The sequence below is a fragment of the Hordeum vulgare genome, chromosome 1H (assembly GCF_904849725.1).
Source record: "Hordeum vulgare subsp. vulgare chromosome 1H, MorexV3_pseudomolecules_assembly, whole genome shotgun sequence".
Classification (NCBI taxonomy): Eukaryota; Viridiplantae; Streptophyta; class Magnoliopsida; order Poales; family Poaceae; genus Hordeum; species Hordeum vulgare.
The window spans coordinates 396,498,851-396,522,842 of NC_058518.1; positions in this window are offsets into that span (position 1 = coordinate 396,498,851).

Genomic DNA, 23,992 nt, shown 5'->3' on the forward strand with positions numbered 1-23,992 from the left:
GGGACAACCGTACAAAAACCATGACAAGGCCGACATTGGCCAACTCAACTCGACTGCCAAACAGGCCTACACCTCCAAGATGTGTGTATGACCTCTACGGAGACGCCTTCAAGAAGCATCGTCCTCGGTACCCTTCGACTCCCCATCAAACCAAGGCTTTCGCCCAAAGCTACCGACCCCAACTCCGCCTGACCTGGGAAAAAGGCTGGACAAACCAACAACCGCCACGGTAACCCTCGAGCGAAGAAATTGCGGTCTAGTGATGAGGATGAACTCTTCGACAACAACTCCAAGAACCATCGTTACCAATATGCTCACATACCCATCGAATCAAAGCTTTTGCTCAGAGCACTAAGCCCATCCACCTACCCGAGCCCTAGAGAAGGGGACCAACCACTTCCAACCGAGATAAAGCGGAAGCCATGCTATACCACATGCAAACAATGGCCATTGGTACTAAGAGACCGTCGATCAAGTCACAAAAACCATCATGGAGTCCATCACACGCAAACCCAGAGCACCCTTTCACCACCAATGGGCCAGATTCAGAGATGAGGCAATATTGCCACGCATGAACAGAGGCATGATACCTAACACCACATGGGGGCACTCGACCCTAGTCACCCGACTACTCTAAATTGCACCATGCATGAGAAGCATAGCAAAGTAGCAACACAAAGCGCGTCGAGCCGCGGGAGAACCCCAACACCAAATCCAGCTACCACATAGTACACACGACCATGGAAAGCCGCTTTCGCAAAGAGAAACGAGAGGTCACTACCCGACATCCTGAACACCACCAAGAACGACGAGAAATTCTCCCACCCGCCGCGACGAAATAGTTGCCACAATGTCATGGAAGAGGTCGTCCACCACCTCCACAGCCAAAGAGCGCCATCACTAGCTGCCATGCACAGTCACCACCGTAAAATTGATGTAGTGTTGCGGCCCATGCATCCAGCACAGGGCGCCACCACCACGATTCCCTAAGACCGAAACCAAAGTTCCCAAGCCTGCCACACACACCACACGCCAGATCTATCCAAGAGCCCTAGATCCGCACTGAACACCACCACCCGACGTGCCAAGACCATGCATCTCACACATGCTGTACCCCATGCACGCCTCCAATCATCCCCATAAGTAGAATGGCACAACTGAGCCGAACCACAGAGACCAAGTTCATCACTGGAGTGATACGTCTCCAACATATCTATAATTCTGATTGTACCATGCTATTATATTATCAATCTTGGATGCCTTATATGTATTTATATGTTGTTTTATATCATTTTTGGGAACTAACCTATTAACCCAGTGCCCAGTGTCATTTTTTGTTTTCTGCATGTCTTTGGCTTTTCAGGAAATTAGTACCAAAATGAGTCCAAATGCAATGAAACTTTTTGATGATCTTTTGGACAAAAGTAAGACGTGTAAGCTTCGGAGGGAGACCGAAGGACACACGAGGTAACGCGAGGCCAACATGGTACGCCACGGGGTGGTCGCGCCATGATCGCTTGGGACCACATCCCTCGGCCTCCTGACCTAATTCCACTCTTATAAATCCTATATTGTTGGGAAAATACTAGGGAGCCACCCGAAATACTTTCCCCCACCACAATCTTCTATTTCATCATGATCCCATCTGGAGTCCTATTTCGGTGCTCTGCCGGAGGGGGATCGATCATGGAGGTCCTCTACATCAACGTTGCTACTCCCATGGTGATGTGTGAGTAGTCTACCATAGAACTATGGGACCATAGTGAGTACCTAGATGGCTATCTCTGTCTATATATTCTTCAATGCAAATGTAGTGACCAAGATGCGATACTATTCTCATCCATGCTCGGATGAGAATAAGATGAGTGATCTACGCATAATCGGATATGAATTAGTAATGATCAAGAACTGATCCTGAACACCTTATTATGGGTCAATCATAACCCCACCGTGTCCCCTTCTTGGTTAGAACCTCGCAAGAAGAGACGGACACAGTTACGCACACAATTGGTGTATTTTAGTTGAGTTTACTTCAAGTTTAATATAACCGTGTGTTAAACAATTTTCCAAGTTGTCAGATAACCGCAGGCACGGCTCTTAGAAAGATTTAACCCTGCACGAGGTGCTCCAACTCAAACTAGCCACAAGCTGTGGTGGAAAACCTGAACCTCGAGATAGCACAAAGTATCCTTAGAGTCCCGGTGCACAAGACGTTCGGTAAAGGTAAAGCAAATCCAGCAAGGCTGCCCGACGTGTCGATCATACATCTCCAATCGTATCTTTAATTTTTATTATTCCATGATATTATATTATCATTATAGGGTACTTCTGGGAGTTTATTGACCAATTGATGTTATTTTTTAGCACTAACCTACTAACCCAGTGCCGAGTACCAGTTGTTGTTTTCTACATGTTTTTGGCTTTTCAGGTTTACAGTACAAAACAAAGTCCAATTGCCACGAATCCTTTTGGTGATTTATACTGGACCAAAAGAATACCTGGAAGCTCGGGATGAGGCCAGATGCCTCACAAGGGAGGCAGGAGCCAACATGGCGCGACCAGTGGCTAGGGCATGCCATGTTGCCTCGTGGTCCCCTCGGCTGCCTCTTGGCTTACCTCTTTCTCCTATAAATTCACATATATCCCAAAAACCCTAAAGAGAAATCTGAAAAACCTTTTCTGCCACCGCAAGTCTCTACTCCACCGCGTGTCCATCTGGAGATTTCTACATCCCAGTGACAGAAAGGGGACAAGATACGCTTTTCTATTGTTGCCACTAAGCATAATACAATGGGGTTAGTTCATATAAGCATGAAACAATGGGGTTAGTTCATTGAATTCTATTTGTCGACAACATGTCAATGTTCTCCAAGCATTACTCTTTTTTACTTAATACTCTAGATGCATCCTGGATAACAGTTGATAGGTGGAGTAATAGTAATAGGTGCGGGCGAGAGTCGGCCTATTTGCTTATGGATGTGTTGCCTATATACACATGATAATTACCGTGAATATCACATAACTAAGCACTTTTCTATCATTCCCAAAAGTAATTTGTTTACCCACCGTATGCTTGCTTTCATGAAGGATACCACTATAGAAAACTATGCCCCCCGGGTCTATTCAATTATAAGTTTTCAAACGCTACAATTGCCTCGCTGGCTTTATTTACTTTCTGCTTTACAACTTCCGACCTACTTGCTTTCTTGCAAATAACGAGACAAGGAGATTGACAACCCTCTTAACCGCATTGGGTGCAAGTACTTGTTTCTCTTGTGTGCAGTCGCTGAAGACGGGGGTTGGTTGTTACTCCTATTTTTTCGATAAACCTTCATTCTCTACTGAGGGAAATACTTACCTATATTGTGTTGCATCAGCCGTTCCTCTTCATGGAAAACCGAAAGAAGATCATAAGTATCAGGAAGGATTTCTGGCATCATTGCCAAGGAGTATCATCAACCTACTATCAAGTAACTTCATAAAACTTATCATTCACTTGTTCTTCTTTTTATTTTCTATTATATTTTTCTTGCTCCATAAAAATCAAAAATACAAAATATTTATCTTTGCTAGTTACTAGTTTACTTCTTGGCTCGCTTGAAAGTTGCTATCATGTCTGAATTTGAGAATGTTATCTTTGAAAGTGCTAGTGAAGATAGAGATAGTGACTTGGATGAGGAAAAACTAAAATTTATTGGTTCCACTCATGATCCTCCTACAAATCAAGTCCCTACTAGTAATACTCACACAAACTAAATTCCAAAATCTGTCATGTGGGCAGTGGGAACATTATTAGAAAGCATGTAATCCAAGAAATCTTTATGTTTTTGGTACTTTTCCCTCTTATTAAAGGATCCATACTTAATGAAACAAATGGTTATGTGGATGCTATTACCATGATTATATTGAAAATGGAAAGAAAATTTGTGCATCTCCATCCTATGCTTCAAAACATATTTTTGGGACTCCCTAGCTTACACAATCCCGAGATTAAGAAATTTGCTATCACTATCCTTATGCATGAATTTGAGTATATTATGCGTGAAGCAAGAGAATTTTTGCCTTCTACAGAATAAAATTTGAACATCCTCCCATAAAAGCGATCCTCCATAATAGAGATGTTATACGTAGGTTGGAATCTAATGACTATCAGAGATTTGACATGAATATGAGGAATGTGCTTCCTGAAGAATTAACACAACCTTATTTCTCCAAACTTGTAATAAATTTGAACGGATTGCGAAATAAATTAATGAAGAGTTTAGTGGAGATTGGATAGAAAACACTATGAGGGAACCTATCACTCATGAAATCCATGTCTTATATGAAGAACCCTTTGATGATAGTGATGTGAGTAATGATACTAGAAATCTGTTTGAACACTTGAGCTCTTCAAATAGGTTTAATAAAGGTTATTTATTAAGTAAAAAACTTGAGGAGCTAATTTTGAAGGACATGAAGGGGTCCAACACTTGTTACTATGCATTATGCCTAGCTAGGGGTATAAAACGATAGCGCTAGATGGGGGGCAACCAAATAGTTATCTTTATTGTTTTGTTTTTACTTCCTATTTATGTGTGATACATGATTCTTTCCTCTATGATCATTGTGATTTTGTGTTTAAATTAGTGTTTGTGCCAAGTAAAGCCTTTGGGATGATTTGGATAATAGTAGAATTGACGCGGTACAAAAACAGAAACTTTAGCGCCCAATGCAGAATTTCTCTGAGTTTACAAGAACATATTTGTATCTAATTTTTTACACAATATTGATATAAAAATTATCCAGGTTGTACGAATTTGGTAGAATATTTGGAGTTAGGAAGTATGGTACTTAACTACATAATTACATATTGTTCTGTTTTAGACACATTCTATTTTTTGCTTGCATGGTTTGCTTGTTTTGATGATGCTATTGATTATATCAGGGGTATAAATCATGAAGAAGTTAGAATACATACCTTATGCAATAATAAAATATGAATCAATTTATAACAATACCTAAACTCATGGGCGCGTAATGGTTAACTCCTACCAACCTTCTCCCTAGGGGCTTGCGAGTAGTGCTTTGCTTTGACAGAGCTAATAAAATCTTGCAGTAAGTATGTGAGTTCTTCATGACTAATGTGAATCCATGGATATACGCACTCTCACCTCCACATATTTTATAGCCTCTTCAGTACTGTGCATTTCCCATTCTCACCTCGAGGATCTGTGCAACTTTTGCCGGTGCATCCAAACCCCGTGACATGATACACTCTGTTGAACATACGACTCATTATATCTTCCTCAAAACAACCACCATACCTACCTATAATGGCATTTCCATAGTAATTCCTAGATGTATTTCCATGTGACTTCCACCATCACATCATATGACTTATGATTCCATTGTCATATTACTTTGCATGATCATATAAGCTAACATAGTATTTGTGGCAAAGCCACCATTGATCATTGTTATACATGTTACGCTAGATTATTTCACATCCTGGTACACCTCCAGAGGCATTCATATAGAGTCATATCATCCAATAAGTTTTTCATATCGAGTTGTAAGTAAATAAACGTGTGATGATCATCATTATTTAGGGCACTATCTCAGTGAGGAAAGGATGATCGAGACAATGATTCCCCCACAAGTCGGGAAGAGACACTAGACGAGAAAATAAAAAAAGAGAAAAAAAGATATAATGAGAGCAAATAGAGAAGGGACAGTTCTACTACCTCTTATTCCACACTTGTGCCTCAAAGTGGCACAATGTTCTTCATATAGACACTATCTTATTTGTCACTTCCATACGCTAGCGGGAATTTTTCATTATAGAATTTGGCTTGCATACTCCGATGAAGGGCTTCCTCAAATGCCCGAGGTCTTCATGAGCAAGCAAGTTAGACGCACACCCACTTAGCTTCAGTTGAGCTTTCATACACTTATAGATCTAGTGCATCCGTTGCATGGCAATCCCTATTCCGCGCACTTAGGGACGCAATGCACCGGACTCACCCAATCAATATAAGCAACATGATAGATAATACCTGCTTCCAGGAGCTTTAGTATTTATTTTCTTACTACCTCTTTCATCTTAGGATTTAATCTCCGTTGATGATCGACAACTGGTTTGGAATCAGGATCGGTTTTAATCTTGTGCTGGCATGCAGTGGGACTAATGCCCTTAAGATCGTCAAGAGTATATCCAATAGCAGCACGGTGCTTCCTCGGAGTTTTCAATAACTTCTTTTCTTCATGCTCTGAAAGGCTAGCACTAATTATAACAGGATATATCTCTTTTTCATCGAGATAAGCATACTTACGAGTATCAGGTAACTGCTTAAGCTCAATCACACGATCACCCTTTGGTGGGGTTGGATCTCCAAGCAGCTCAACAGGAAAATTATTCTTAAGGATAGGATGTTGGTCAAAGATAACTCTATCTATCTCATTCCTTTCATCCATATGCAGATCATTTTCATGCTCAAGCAAGTATTTCTCTAAAGGGTCAGTAGGAAGCACAACAATAGAAGCTAGAGCGATAATTTCATCTTTACTAGACAACTCTTTTTCATGAGGTTGTCTACCAAACTTGGAGAAATTGAATTCACTACTTCAAAGCCAATAGTGACAGTTTGCTTCTCAAAGTCAATACGAGCATTGACAGTATTGAGGAAAGGTCTTCCAAATATGATGGGACAAAAGCTATCTTGTGTGGTAGCAAGAACGAGAAAATCACCAGGATACTTAGTTTTACCACACAAGACTTCAACATCTCTAGCAATTCCCAAAGGGCAAATAGTATCTCTATTGGCAAGCTGAATAGTGACATCAATAGGTTCCATCTCGACAGGTGCAATGTTGTCTTTAATTTCATCATATAAAGATTGAGGTATTGCACTAACACTAGCACATAAACCATGATAACAATGATCTCCTCTCTTAACAGAAACTACAGGTGTGCGAACCACATGCCTATGTTTGTCTCTAGCATGGGGTTTAGCAATTCTAGCAGCATCTTCACAGAAATGAATGTCACGGCCCTCAACATTGTCGGATAGGAGATCTTTGATAATAGCAATGCTAGGTTCAACTATAATTTTCTCACGGGGTGTAGGTGTTCTAATGTAGCCCCTACGTATCATAGTTGAAGCTCTAGAATGATCCTTTATCCTAACAGGGTAAGGTGGTTTCTCAATGTAAGCACTAGGAACAATAGGATCATTATAAGCGATGAATTTCTCTTCAACTGGATTGGGTTTAACTACATTGACTTCTAAGTGAGGATGATATTTAAACCACTTCTCTTTAGGGAGATCAATATGAGCAGCAAACGATTCACACAATGAAGCTACTATCTCAGAATCAAGTCCATATTTATCGCTAAAATCACAAAAAGTATTTGTTTCGACAAAGGATTTAACGCAATCAAACTTGAGATTCATACCTGAATCCTTACCTTCATCAAACTCCCAATCTTCGTAGTTGTGTTTAATTCTTTCGAATAAATTCCATTTGAAGTCAATATCTCTCTTCATAAAAGAACCGGTACAAGAAGTGTCAAGCATGGTGCGATTATCATGAGAAAGCCGAGGATAGAAGTTCTGAATAATAATTTCTCTCGAGAGCTCACGGTTGGGGCATGAATAGACTTAAGCCTCCCCCAAGCTTGAGCCGTACTTTCTCTATCACGAGGCCAAAAATTATAAATATAATTCCGATCACGATGTACCAAATGCATAGGATAAAACTTCTGATGAAATTCCAATTTCAATCGGTTGTAGTTCCATGATCCAGTATCATGACATAGCCTATACCATGTCAATGCTTTATCCCTCAAAGATAAGGGAAATACCTTCTTCTTGACCTCATCCTCGGGAAAACCTGCAAGCTTAAATAAACCAGAAACTTCATCTACATAGATTAGATGCAAGTCGGGATGTGATGTTCCATCTCGTGTAAAAGGATTAGCCAACAGTTTCTCTAGTATACCCGAAGGAATTTCATAACAAATATTTTCAGTAGGTGCAAAAGGTTAAGGAGCAACTCCTTGTGCTTCCGTCCGAGGTGAAGATACCCCGAACAAGCTCCTCAAAGGATTAGTTTCCATAGTGACAAGTGACAATAAATTTAAGCACACTATATAAATGTTTCCTTACCAAATTCCACTTACCAAAGACGCTTCACTCCCCGGCAACGGTGCAAGAAAAGAGTCATGATGACCCACAAGTGTAGGGGATCTATCGTAGTCCTTTCGATAAGTAAGAGTGTCGAACCCAACGAGGAGCAGAAGGATCTGACAAGTGGTTTTCAGCAAGGTATTCTCTGCAAGCACTGAAATTATCGGTAACATATAGTTGTGTGATAAGATGATTCGTAGCAAGTAGCAAGTACAAAAGGTGCATCAAGATGGCCCAATCCCTTTTGTAGCAAGGGACAAGCCTGGACGAACTCTTAAAGGAGGTGAAGCGCTCCCGAGGACACGTGGGAATTTCTGTCAAGCTAGTTTTTAACATGTTCACATGATTCACGTTCGCTACTTTGATAGTTTGATATGTGGGTGGACCGGTGCTTGGGTGCTGCCCTTACTTGGACAAACATCCCACTTATGATTAACCCCTCTCGCAATTATCCGCAACTACGAAAGAAGAATTAAGACGAAGTCTAACCATAGCATTAAACTAGTGAATCCAAATCAGCCCCTTACGAAGCAACACATAAACTAGGGTTTAAGCTTCTGTCACTCTAGCAACCCATCATCTACTTATTACTTCCCAATGCCTTCCTCTAGTCCCAAATAATGGTGAAGTTTTATGTAGTTGACGTTCACATAACACCACTAGAGGAAAAGACAACATACATCGCATCAAAATATCGAACGAATACCAAATTCGAATGACTACTTATAGCAAGACTTATCCCATGTCCTCAGGAACAAAAGTGACTACTCACAAAGCATAATTATGTTCATGACCACAGAGGTAATGAATAGCATCAAGGATCTGAGCATATAATCTTCCACCGAGTAATCCAACTAGAATCAACTACAAAGAGTAATTAACACTACTAGCAACCTTACAAGTACCAATCGGAGTCGTGAGAGGGAGAGTGGTTACAAGAGATGAACTAGGGTTTGGAGATGAGATGGTGCTGATGAAGATGTTGATGGTTATGAGTCCCCTCCGACGAGAGGAGTGTTGGTGACGACGATGGCGACGATTTCCCCCTCCAGGAGGGAAGTTTCCCCGGCAGGGCGGCCCTACCAGAGCTCTAGATTGGTTCTGCTCAAGTTCCGCCTCGTAGCGGGGGTGATTCCTCCCAAAAGCCTCCTCTTGATTTTTTATGGAAAGAAACCCTCCTTATAGCAGAATATGGTAGCCAGAGGGGCAACAGGGGGCCCACAAGCCCCCTAGGCGCGGCCAGGGGGGTAGGTCGCGCCTAGCAGGCTTGTGGCCTCCTGGTGGCTCCACTTTGGTACTTCTTCCGCCCAGTATTTTTTATAAAATCCAAAATAATTCCTCGTTGATTTTAACGGATTTTGGAGTTGCGCAGAATAGGTATCTCAAACTTGCTCCTTTTTAGACCAGAATTCCAGCTACCAGCATTCTCCCTCTTCATGTAAACCTTGTAAAATAAGAGAGAAAAGGCATAAGTATTGTACCGCGATGTGTAATAACAGCCCATAAAGCGATAAATATCAACATAAAAGCATGATGCAAAATGGACATATCATCGTGTAGGTCAGTATATTGAATGTGCCGGCAAGTCACAAAAGAGAGAGGTGAAAAAGTATCATCTATGCTATATGCATATATGGGAGGTGGGGCTGTAAGTTTTTAGCGGAAAGCAAAATTTTCTCCTAGAACAAGAGAGGGTTAAAAGCAAAATTTTACAACATTGTTGATTGTTAATGAGATGGTTCCACCAACCATATCTCATACCCAGGTTATCAATAATACGCACATCATTAATGTTATTTAAGTTGAGAATTCCAGATATTTCAGTTCCTTCGGCTCAAGTTGTGCATGACCGTGGACACGGCTAATCGATTAGGTTAGAGTACTCTGCAGAGTTTTGCACACGTTCCCCACAATATTTGGTCGCCTCCGTTGGATTCCTCGCACTTCAGAGTGTTTGAGAACCAAATGATCAAAACATGGTCTTCCAACGGGTTCCTCTGAGCGACTATCGGTGCCCATCCAATCCTATCGTTCTTCTACATCTCGTAGCACCACCCGTCCATAGTAACCACGTTGTCCAAGCAAGGCAGAGCCCATAATGACTTGTGGATGTGTAGGTAAGCCTTGGGTCTTGAAGCATCCATCCATCTCTTCGTGCCTGGGTGAAGCTTTCCGCAAGATGTCATTGCACTTCCCCATGCATCCCGGTCATCCACTGGTTTCCCTAGGGAGCCCGTCTAAACCATCCTTCACCCAGAGGTGTGTTGCATGACGAGGCCTTGAAAATGTCTTGAATTCTTTCGGTCTTGATTATTAAATTCTCACAACACTCGTGATAAACACTCATCCAAAACCCCGTCTACTAAAAGCATAGAAAAATAAAATTATCGTCCCGGGCCAAGTAACAAGGGTGATGGGTGCCTACCACATGATACTACATCAAGATCCAAATTTCCAAGTACCTACTTTGTATGTAATGAGTGGAGAAGGTTGAACTACAATGCATATAAAACCATAGGTAAAACATGATCAACGTGACTTGCCTTGTTGACGACTGTCGATCTCGAGCGCTTCTAGATAACAAGCGTCGCACTCCGGATGATCTAACGAAACAATAATTTTGCATAATAAGAATCACAACAACAAGTATACAAAAACTAGTTAGAACATAAGAGAACAAAATTGTTCTACAAGAACTAAAATAGAATCTGTTTTGTTGAAAACCGCAAGATAAAATATACTACAAATTCTGAAATTAAACCTAGTGATATATAAGATCACTAGTGATCAGTAGCAAAAAGAATCAACTCAAAAACTATTTTTAAACTCCCGGTATTCACAAAACAAGGTTTAAGACATATCTTTTTAAACTCAAAATTTACAAATTAAAACATGGTCAAATTTTATATCTTCAGAAACTACATAAAATTTGTAATCAAATGGAAAAAGAATCACCTAATTTGGAGTTATAGAATACAAGTTAAAGCTAAAACAAAATAGAACGTTTCTGGTTTTTAATAATAGCAGTAGAAATAAAATTTCCTAGCTAGTGAACAGGGGTGTTATGTGGTGTGCTGTGAGTGACTGAGAGGTGTGTGCGCTGTAACCTAACTAGCGGACGGCCGCAAAATAAAGAAAAATCATTCGGCTAAAAATAACTTAATAGAAAACTGCGGTTTTTTCTAACTAAACCGAAGGGGTAACTAACCTCTAATCTAGAGCATAGATCGAAGATCCTACGGTGGAGGGGGAAAACGGGTTCACCTTTGGCTTCAGGGATGTCTCCGGCAAGACACATTTCCAGTCGGAAGTGGTGGGCGCGGTGGGGGTGCTCTGGTGACTGGACGAGGCGGCGGAGAGGCTCTATTGGCGGCGGAGCTCCGGGGGCTTCCCTTGGTGGCGACGGATGGGGCTTGGGGCGATGGGAGGAGAGGCAGCAACCTGGGGAGTTCGGCCCGTGAACAGGAAGTCCAACGAGGCGGCGACGCCGCTGTGGCGAGGGATTCGGTGGTTCTCTTGGGGAACGGAGAGAGGGGGAGGAGGGCGGTATATATAGGGGCTGGGATGGCAAGAGCAAAGAGATCGTCTCGGATCCCGCTAATCCGGTGAAGAAATTTCATGTATATGCAGGGAAGGAAGGAGCTTTTCGTGAGGAAGAAGAAGAAGAGATACGGGCCAGATTCGGATTCGGGCCGAAGTCTCTTTTCCGATTAAAAACGCACTATTTCCTTTTATTAAAAATTAGTAAAGAAAACCTATGTTCGGAAATAAATCCTACTCCAAAAATATTGATATAATATATCAAAATCATTAGAAAACAAATTCCCACAACGTGGACATTTTCGTTTGCCCAAAAAAAACTTAATTTTTTTTAAACCAATAAAACCAATTTTTTTCTTCTAAAATTTTTGGGACAATTTTTTCTTCTCACTTTTGGGGTGTCATGTTACCTCTTCTCTTGCTTGCTTGGCAAGAAAATTGTCAGGCATTTTTGTGAGTGAAAAATCTTGTGCCAAAAGTAAATGCAAATCAAATACCGAAAGAAAATTCAAATGCCACCATCATTCCAATAAAATGCATTGATGCTTAGCTACAATTGTAAAACATTCCAAATTGAAAATTTGGGACGAATCTCACCCTCGAGATTCGGGTTGGCTTGAAAATAGGTGCGGGTGGTTTCGACGAAGATCTTCTTCCCGTTCCCAGGTGGCTTCTCCCTCGGTGTGATGACTCCACAAAACCTTGCAAAACTTGATGATCTTGCTGCGAGTAACTCTGTTGGCAGTCTCGAGAATCCTGACAGGATTCTCCTCATAAGTAAGATCACTGTCAAGCTGTATGGCCTCTAGGGGCACTGTGTCTCTCAGCGGAATATCAACCATTTCAGCATGGCATTTCTTCAACTAGGAAACGTGGAAAACATCATGAACTCCGGACAATCCTTCCGGCAATTCCAGCTTCTTTGCAACTTTCCCCCCTACGTTCAAGAATTTTGTTGGGGGCAATGAATCGGGGTACTAACTTTCCTTTTACATTAAATCTCTTGATTCCTTGAAATGGGGACACACGAAGGTATGCTCGGTCTCTCACTTCGTATGCTACTCCCTTGCGTTTGCTATGAGCATAACTTTTCTGTCTGGATTGAGCTATCTTGAGTCGGTCACGAATCAGCTTGACCTTCTCTTCAGAATCTGGGATAAGGTCAGGACCAAAAAGTTTCCAGTCTCCAACACCATCCCACATCAAACGTTTATGCACGTCCTTCCATATAAAGCTTCGAAAGGGGCCATTTCCAGACTGGTCTGATAGCTGTTGTTGTACGAGAACTCTGCGTAAGGCAAATTGTCATCCCAGCTAGACCGATAGTCTAGTGCACAGGCTCTCAGCATGTCTTCCAGAATCTGATTGACTCTCTCGATCTGTCCATCAGTCTGTGGGTGAAAAGCTGTACTGTACTCCAACCTCATTCCCAATGTTTCGTGTAGTTGATGCCAAAACTTTGACGTGAATTGGGTTCCTCTATCTGACATGATACTCTTCAGAACTCCATGTAGACATACGATCCTAGTCATATATATCTTTGCCAGCTTAGCACTCGTGTAGGTAGTCTTCACGGGAATGAAGTGAGCTACCTTGGTCAAATGATCGACCACTACCCAGATAGAATCATAACCTGAATGGGTCTTGGGTAATCCTGTGATGAAGTCCATACCAAGCTTCTCCCATTTCCACTCGGGTATCGGCAAAGGTTGAAGTAATCCCGCTGGCTTCTGATGTTCGGCCTTTACTCGGTGACAAACATCGCATATTGCTACATACTTGGCAATATCCTTCTTCATTCCTGTCCACCAGAAACTTTCCTTTAAGTCCAGATACATCTTGGTGTTTCCTGGGTGTATCGAGTACGGTGAATCGTGAGCTTTCGGGAGTATCAACTTCCTGAGTTCAGGATCGTTGGGAACATAGATAAAGTCCTCAAACCATATAGTTTCGTGTTCATCCTCACGAAAACCTTTTGCCTTCCATTCATTCATTCTTTGCTTTATCTCAGCTATCTCCTTGTTTGACTTTTGTGCTTCACGGATTTTTCTGGTCAAGGTGGACTGAATCTCCAGCGTGGCTACATATCCTCTTGGAACTATCTCCAATTTGAGCTCTTTGAGATCGTCGGCTAATTCCTGGGTTAATCCGCCCGCTATGAGTGTGTTCACATAACTCTTACGGCTTAAGGCATCTCCTACAACACTTGCCTTCCCTAGGTGATAATGCAACCTCATGTCATAGTCCTTGATCAAGTCTAGCCATCTCCTCTGTCTGAGGTTCAACTCCTTCTGCGTGAAAATATATTTCAGGCTCTTGTGATCGGTGTAAATATCACAACTATTTCCGATAAGGAAATGTCTCCAGGTCTTGAGTGTGTGCACTACGGCTGCTAACTCCAAATCATGTGTGGCATAGTTCAACTCATGAGTTCGGAGCTGCCTGGATGCATAGGCTACAACTTTTCCTTCTTGCATGAGTACTCCTCCAAGTCCTTGACGTGATGCATCATAGTACACCTGGAAGTCCTTCCGAATGTTCGGCAATATCAACACTGGGGCGTTAACCAAACGTTATTTCCACTCTTGGAAACTAGCTTCACATTCCTCGGTCCAATTATACTTGGACTCCTTCTTCAACAACTCTATCATGGGCTTGGGAATCTTCGAGAAGTTCTCAATAAACCTCCGGTAATATCCGGCAAGTCCGAGAAAACTATGGATCTCCTTAACTGAGGTCGGTGCTATCCATTCGGTGACTGCTGCAACCTTGGCGAGATCTATTGCTATTCCGTCTCCCGAAATAATGTGTCCGAGGAATCCGACTTCCTTCTACCAAAATTCACATTTGCTGAACTTCGCGTACAACTGATGCTCTCGCAGATTCTCCAGAACTAAACGCAAGTGTTCCTTGTGTTCTTCCTCGTTCTTGGAGAATATCAGTATGTCATCGATGAACACCACGACAAAGTTGTCCAGATATTCCATAAATACCTTGTTCATCATACTCATAAAATATGCAGGAGCATTAGTCAAACCAAATGACATGACTGTGTACTCATATATACCGTACCTTGTGGTGAAGGTTGTCTTGGGTATATCCTGTTCACGAATTTTGAACTGATGATACCCTGATCGAAGATCGGTCTTGGAGAACACTCGGGCTCCAACTAACTGGTCAAACAAATCGTTGATCATCGGCAAGGGATACTTGTTCTTGATGGTCGCCTCGTTCAATGCACGATAATCGACTACCATTCTCAAGGGTTTATCCTTCTTCTCTACCAAGAGAACTGGGGCTCCCCAAGGTGACGAACTTGGGTGAATATACCCTTTGTCTAGTAACTCATTCATCTGGTTCTTGATTTCTTCTAAATCATTTGCAAGCATCCAATATGGTCTCTTGGATATTGGGGTTGTCCCTTGCAATAACTCGATCATAAATTCAATCTCTCTATCCGGTGGCATGCCTGGCAATACCTCCGGGAATACAACTGGAAAGTCTTGTACGATTGGCACTTCCTCCTGAACAACTCCCGTGAGATAATTTACCCGTTTACTCTATGGTGGGCGTTGGGAAAAGTACTTAATCGGCTTTCACTCTGGGGTGGTGAGCCAAATAGACTTAAGGGCACAATCAATGTTTCCTTCATACTTGGTCAACCAATCCATGCCTAGGATTACATCCAATCCCTGTGACTCTAATACGATGAGGTCGGTGGGAAATTTATGGTTTCAGATGTTGAGGTTCAGTGTATGGCATCCTATCCCGGCTGTCATCATGTCCCCTAGGGAACTGACCTTAATGAGTTGACTAAGGGTTCTAGTTGCTAAACTATACTTTTCCACAACTACCCTTGATATGAATGAATGCGTTGCACCAGAATCAAAAAGACCAGTAATGGACGTGAATTTAGGAAAAACTTACCAACCACCATATTAGGTGATCATAGACCTCTTCAACATCGATGTGGTTCACCTGAGCTCGGGGAAAAGGATTGGGCTTCTTTGTTGCTGAGTTGCCAGTGTCGTTTCCATTTCCCAGCTTGTCCTTGGACATTCATTGGCATAGTGTCCCGTCTTCTCGCACTTGAAGCAGGTGATATGGTTCAGATCCTTCTGAGCTGGAGCGAGATGGTGCTGAGTGACATTACCTGCATTGTTACTCTCGAAGTTGTCGTCGTTGCGGTTGTTCCCATTTCCTCCATGGTTGTGGCCTGCATCGTTATGCACTGGGTGGTTATGGTGGGTGTGTCCTCCAAATTTACCTGATCTTGTTCCGGTATTCCCTGAATAGGGGGTGTAACGGGGCTTCTGTTGAGCTCCGGAGTTGAATTTCCCATGCCCATACTTCCGTTTGTGGTTCTCAATCTGCTGTTGTTTCCCCTCCAAGATGAGGGCCTTATCTACCAGCTCCTGGTAGATGTTGAAGTTGGCCATAGTCAGCTGAATGCTCAACTTATCGTTGAGTCCTTCCATGAACTTCTCCTACTTGGCCGCATCATCGGCCACATCTCCAGGTGCATATAGGGCGAGCATGCTGAATTCATCAACATACTGAGCCACAGAGCAATTTCCCTGCTGTAAGTTGCAAAACTCATGCTTCTTCAGACTCATGGCTCTAGCTGAGACATGAGCGGTGCGGAAGGCTTGCTTGACCTACTCCCAAGTCACAACAACAATGGGCTATGTGGTGTTGTAGTTCTCCCACCATGCAGCTGCGGGGCCTTCAAGTTGATGTGCGGCAAAGCGCACCTTCTCATCTTCAGTACATCCAATAGTGATTAGTTCCCTTTCCATCTTGCGGAGCCAATCATTTGCCACAATGGGCTCAACGTTGCTGGAAAAGTTGGGGGATTCAACCTCACAAAACGGGTGAGATTGTCGGCCTGGGGTGGATGATGGTTGTTGTTATTGTTCTGGTTCTGAATGATCAACTGCATCAGGGTATTATCCTGTTGGATCAACTAAGTGAGTTCCGGCGGGAAGTTGGAGGCAGGGTCACGTCTCGGAGGCATCTTGTGTTTTTAGAGGGATGGGATTAGCATAGAACAAGGGTCTAAAGAGAAAATACACTACCCATATGAAATGCAACAAACAATTATCACACCACACATTTATCCATTAATCATCTCAAAAGGTTTAAACACGGGGATACAAGTTTGCGATAACCTAAACATCGGCCCAAATGTTTAATGGTAAGATAAATTGGTGGACTTGTCTATGTGTCGTCCTCAGAAATGCATGGTGGTGGGTTCGTCGGTAGAGCTTGCTTCGTAGTCCTCCTCGTTGCTGATCAAGGGGGTTACGTCTCCTTCAGGGTGAAGATTTTCGCCCATGTCCAATTCTTCCTCCAGACATGCGACGTGAGCCTTCAACTTCTTGATCCTCTCGAGGAAGTCCTTCACCCCGATCTCGTGCTTGTAGTGGGCTTCTCGGGCTTCTTCTTCGAGGTCGAGTTCGCGGAGCGTTAGTTCCTTGATCTTCTTTGTGTCCTTGCTTACACGAAGCTCCAGAGTCCCGATGTGTGTCTCCAAGGTCTCGGCATAGGACAGGAGAGTGTATTTAGTCTTGGTCTTGATGATTTCTCCATCTGCTCCTCTCCGGGAGACCGTGAATAAGTCTGGTGAAATGGGACAACCTCTGTACACCTCCTTGATTCGTCCGAGTGCACGGTGAACCACCATGTCCCTTCCGAGAATCCAGTTGGGTGCCATGAACTTGAAGTCCATAGGTTATGTGCGCGGCTCGCAAGTTCTTCCGGGGATGTGCACCTTAATCCTGTAGCGTGCATCTGCTAGGTAAGACATGGTAGGTTTTCCGATGATGGTTGGCAGAGCAATCCTTAAGTCCTTGGTGATCTGCATTAGCTCCTTTCCGAAGGGCATTGTTGCGTCGGGGTGGTAAAACTCCGTGACCTTAACTGGGATGAAGGTGGCCATCTAGAAAATATTGGAAGATCGGAGAGAAGTCATAAATGAGCAGAAGAGAAATATAGAATATTCATAGATATAAGAAAATATTTTTCTTCCTAAGGCTTTTCCAATCCTAGAGGTTACGTCCTACGGTCAGCGTGTGCTCTGATACCATATCTGTAGCGACCCGACCTAAAAATGGCCAAGTATCTGGTGTTTCTGTACCATCCCAAGATCATGCTGGTACACACACAGTACATCAATGTATATATCGAGAGTTCAATCACACAACTTTATTAATCATATCTCATATCGAGTACTTTATTAAAATAAAGATTACAATAAAGAGGCTGAAGGCCAACTCATGAGATAACTAAACGAAGACTAGCAGAAGCTTCAAAAGTAGTTGAGTCCATCTTACTCCAGGACCTATCACCGAGCATAGATCATGACCTCACTCCTGGTTGGAAAAGTACTCTGCAACATGACATGTTGCAGCCGCGTAGGTCAGCATAATGAATATGCCGGCAAGTCACAAAAGAGAGAGGTGAAAAACTATCATCTATGCTATATGCATATATTGCAGGTGGGGCTGTAAGTTTTTAGCGGAAAGCAAAATTTTCTTACAACAAGAGAGGGCTAAAAGAAAAAATTTACTACATTGTTAGTTGTTAATGAGATGGTTCCACCAACCATATCTCATACCCAAGTTTTCAATAATACCCACATCATTAATATTATTTGTGTTGAGAATTCCAGATATTTCAGTTCCTTTGGCTCAAGTTGTCCATGACTGTGGACACGACTAATCGATTAGGTTAGAGTACTCTGCAGATTTTTTTACATGTTCCCCACAAGATTTGATCGCCTCCGTTGGAGTCCTCGCACTTCAGGGTGTGTGAGAACCGGATGATCAAAACATGGTCTTCCAACGGGTTCCTTTGAGCCACTGTCGGTGCCCATCCAATCCTACCATTCTTCCACATCTCCTCACACCGCCCGTCCAGAGTCACCACGTTGTCCAACCAAGCGAGAGCCCATAATGACTTGTGGCTGTGCAGGTAAGCCTTGGGTCTTGAAGCATCCATCCATCTCTTCGTGCCTGGGTGAAGCTTTCCGCAAGATGTCATGGCACTTCCACATGCATCCCGGGTCGTCCACTAGTTTCCCCAAGGAGCCCATCTAAACCATCCTTCACCTAGAGGTGTGTTGCATGATGAGGCCTTGAAAATGTCTTGACATATTCCGGTCTTGATTATTAAATTCTCACAACACTCGTGATAAACACTCATCCAAAACCCTGTCTACTAAAAGCATAGCAAAATAAAATTATCATCACGGGCCAAGTAACAAGGGTGATGGGTGCCTACCACATGATACTACATCAAGATCCAAATTTCCAAGTACCTACTTTGCATGCAATGGGTGGAGAAGGTTGAACTACAATGCATATAAAACCATAGGTAAAACATGATCAACGTGACTTGCCTTGTTGACGACTGTTGAACTCGAGCGCTTCTAGATAACAAGCTTCGCATTCCGGATAATATAAAAAAACAATAATTTCACATAATAAGTATCACACGTGCAAGTAAACAAAATAAAGAAACAAACAAAAAGTAGCTAGAACATAAGAGAACAAAATTGTTCTACAAGAACTAAAACAAAATCTGTTTTGTTGAAAACCCCAAGATAAAATATCCTACAAATTCTGAAATTAAACCTACTGATATATAAGATAACTATTGATCAGTATCAAAAAGAATCAGCTCCAAAGCTATTTTTAAACTCCCGGTATTCACAAAACTAGGTTTAAGTCAAATATGTTTAAACTCAAAATTTACAAATTCAAACATGGTCAAATTTTATATCTACAGAAACTACAGACATTTTTTGATCCAATGCAAAAAAGAATCACCTAATTTGGAGTTATAGAATAAAAGTTAAAGCTAAAACAAAACAGAAAATTTCTGGTTTTTAATAATAGCAGCAGAAATAAAGTTTCCTAGCTTGTGAACAGGGGTGCTACGTGGCGTGATGTGAGTGGCTGAGAGGTGTGTGCGATTTAGCCTAACTAGCGGACGGCTGCAAAATAAAGAAAAACCATTCGGTTAAAAATAATTTAACAGAATACCGTGGTTTTTACTAACTAAACCGAAGGTGTAACTAACCTCTAATCTAGAGCATAGATCAAAGATCCTACGGCGAAGGGAAAAAAACGGGCTCACCGTTGGCTTTAGGGATATCTCCGGCGAGACACTGTTCCGGCCATAAGTGGTGGGGGCGGTGGGGGTGCTCCGGCGACTGGACAAGGCGGCGGAGAGGCTCAATCAGCGACGGAGCTCCGGGGGCTTCCCTTGGTGGCGGCGGACGGGGCTTGGGGCGATGGGAGGAGAAGCAGCAGCCTGGGGAGTTCGGCTCCTGGATAGGAAGTCCGGCGAAGCGGTGGCAGCGCTGTGGCGAGGGATTCGGCGGTTCTCGTGGGGAACGGTGAGAGGGGGAGGAGGGCAGTATATATAGGGGATCGGGAGGGGGCTGGGATGGCAAGAGCAAAGAGATCCGCTCGGATCCCGCTTCTCCGGTGAAGAAATTTCATGCACGTGCAGGGAAGGAAGGAGCTTTTGGTGAGAAAGAAGAAGACGAGATACCGGCCAAATTCGGTTTCGGGCCCAAGTCTGTTTTCCTATTAAAAACACACTATTTACTTTTATTCAAAATTAGGAAAGAAAATCTACGTTAGGAAATAAATCATACTCTGAAAATATTGATATAATATATCAAAATGATCGGAATTTTTTTTCCCAAAACATGGACATTTTCTTTTGTCTAAAAGAAAAACTTAAAAAATAATAATTTAAAACCAATAAAACCTATTTTTTTTTGCTAAAAAAGTTGGCACAATTTTTTCTTCTGAATTTTTGGGGTCTCATGTTACCTCTTCTCTTTCTTGCTTGGCAATATAATTGTGAGGAATTTTTGTGAGTGAAAAGTCTTGTTCCAAAAATAAATGCAAATAAAATACCAAAAGAAAATTCAAATGCCACCATCATTCAAATAAAATGCATTGATGCTTAGCTACAATTGTAAAACATTCCAAATTGAAAATTTGGGATGATACAATTGATTAAAACTTCAATAGATTACATGTTGGGTAGCATATCACATCGAAAACTTTGTTTTTATCATTTACCTACTTGAGGACAAGAATGAATTAAGCTTGGGGATGTTGACACGTCTCCAACATATCTATAATTTTTTATTGTTCCATGCTATTATATTATCACTCTAGGATACTTTTTGGGATTTTATTTACCAATTATAATTATTTTTGAGCACTAACCTATTAACCCAATGCCTACTGCCATTTGTTGTTTTCTACATGTTTTTGGCTTTTCAAGTTTACAGTACCAACAGTAGTCCAATTGCCACGAAACTTTTTGGTGAATTTTTGTGAACCAAAAGAAGACCTAGAAGCTTCGTGTGGAGGCCAGAAGCCTCGCAAAGGAGGCACGAGCCAGCAGAGCGCGGACAGGGCTAGGGCGCGCCCTATTGGCTCATGCTCCCCTCGGTTGCCTCCTGGCATACCTCTTCGTACTACAATTCGCATATATCCCAGAAACCCTAGAGAGAAACCCGAAACAATTTTTCAGCCGCCTCAAGTCTGTTTTCCATGTGTGCCCATCTGGAGCCCGGTTCCGGTGCCCTGCCGGTGGGGGGCGGATGTTGTAAATATGCCCTCGAGGCAATAATAAAGTGTTTATTATTATATTTCCTAGTTCATGATAATTGTCTATTATTCATGCTATAATTGTATTAACCGGAAACAGTAATACATGTGTGAATACATAGACCACAATTTGTCCCTAGTGAGCCTCTAGTTATCTAGCTCGTTGATCAATAGATGATCATGGTTTAATAATCATGGACATTGGATGGAATTGATAATGGGATCACATCATCAGCAGAATGATGTGATGGACAAGACCCAATCCTAAACATAGCACTAGATCGTATTGTTCGTCTGCTAAAGCTTTTCTAATGTTAGTATCATTTCCTTAGACCATGAGATTGGGCAACTCCCGGATACCGCAGGAGTGCGTTGGGTCTATCAAACGTCACAATGTAACTGGGTGATTATAAAGGTGCAATACAGGTATCTCCGAAAGTGTTTGTTGGGTTGGTACGAATCGAGACTTGGATTTCTCACTCCGTGTGACGGATAGGTATCTCTGGGCCCACTCTATAATCTATCATCATAATGAGCTCAATGTGACTAAGGAGTTAGTCACGGGATGATGTATTACGGAATGAGTAAAGAGACTTGGCGGTAACGAGATTGAACAAGGTATAGGGATACCGATGATCGAATCTCGGGCAAGTATCATACCGGTAGATAAAGGGAATTTCATACGGGGTTGATTGAATCCCCGACATTGTGGTTCATCCAATGAGATCATCGTGGAACATGTCAGACCCAACATTGGTATCCAGACCCCGCTGTTGGTTATTGACCGGAGAGGTGTCTCGGTCATGTCTGCATGGTTCCCGAACCCGTAGGATCTACACACTTAAGGTTCGATGAAGCTAGGGTTGTGATGGGAGTAGTATGTGGTTAACGAAGGTTTGTTCAGAGTCCCGGATGAGATCCTGAACATCAGAGGAGTTCCGGAATGGTTCGGAGGTAAAGATTCATATATAGGAAGTGGAGATTTGATCGTCGGAAGTGCTTCGGTATCAACGATAATGTACCGAGACCATCCGAAGGGTTCCGGGGCCAAAAGTGGATTGGAGCTAGCCCCTAGGTGGGTTGGTGCGCCACCCACCTCAGCCCAAGGCGAAAAGAGGGCTAAGGGGGGCAAACCCTAGGCGTAGGGGCTGCCTTGGGCGCCAAGCCCACCCTAGGGCGCCGCCCCCTCCTCCTCCTTGGTCGCCGCACCTCCTAGGGTTTCCCTAGGGGTGGCCTTCCCTCCTCCTCCTCCCTCTTATATATAGTGGAGGGTTTTGGGGCTGCAAAAACACAATTCTCTCTCTCCCTCGGTGCAACTCATCCTGGGCGTTTGGGTACCCTAACCCGCTACCAGAACCCGAACCGAACTGAATTACTCGAATTGTCGGGTAATATGGGTATCGGGTTAGGGTTCGGTTCTCATTTCCTAGCTATTCGGTTTTCGGGTTAGGGTTCGGGTTCTAGTATGTAAAATCCAAAATACCCAAAGTACCCAAATTATTCATGCTAGCTCAATTATTCATGCTACTATTACACTTACATGTTACCCATAATAACTAAAATACCCATACTATACAAAATACGCACACTATCTGAATTATTCGTACGAAAAGTTGATGTGTGCTCCGAATATTTTGGGTTTTTTGGGTACCCGAATAACCCGAACTGAAATTTTGGGTAATTTGGGTTCGGGTATATTTTTGGTAGAAAACATTTTGGTTACCATTTTTGAATACCCGAATTACCCATAACCCGAACAACCCGAAACGAAATAACCAAAATACCTGAACACCCAGGCTGAGGCGCAACCCTACCTCTCCTCCTCCTCGTCCTCCGCGGTGCTTGGCGAAGCCCTGGAGGAGAACTGCATAGCTCCACCGTCACCACGCCGTCGTGCTACCGGAGCTCTCCCTCAACCTATCCTCTCTCCTTGTTGGATCAAGGAGTAGGAGACGTCACTAGGATGCACGTGTGTTGAACGCGGAGGCGCCATTGATCGACGCTTAGATCACAATCTTCCGTGATCTGAATCGTTGTGAGCACGACTCCATCAACCACGTTCAAGTAACGCTTCCACTTAGAGATTTTCAAAGGTATGAAGATGCTCTACCCCCTTGCTCGTTGTTAGTTTCTCCTAGATAGATCCTTGTGCGATGTAGGATTTTTTTTGAATTACTACTACGTTCCCCAACAGTGGCATCCGAGCCAGGTGCTATGCGTAGATTTTATGCATGAGTATAACACAAATGCTGTGGGCGATGATTTTTTCAATTGCTTGCCTATCTTGATTCGACGGCATCGTGGGATGAAGCGGCCCGGACTGACTTTACACGTACTCTTACGTGAGACTGGTTCCACCGACCGACATGCACTTGTTCCATAAGCTGGATAGCGGGTGTCTATCTCTCCCACTTTAGTCGGATCGGATTCGATGAAGAGGGTCCTTATGAAGGGTAAATAGCATTGTCATATCAACGTTGTGGCTGCCACGTAGGTAAGAAGCGTTCTTTCTAGAAACCCAAATCAGCCACGTAAAACTTTCAACAACAATTAGAGGACGTCTAACTTGTTTTTGCAGGGTATGCTATGTGATGTGATATGGCCAAAAGGACGTGATGTTACATATATGTGATGTATGAG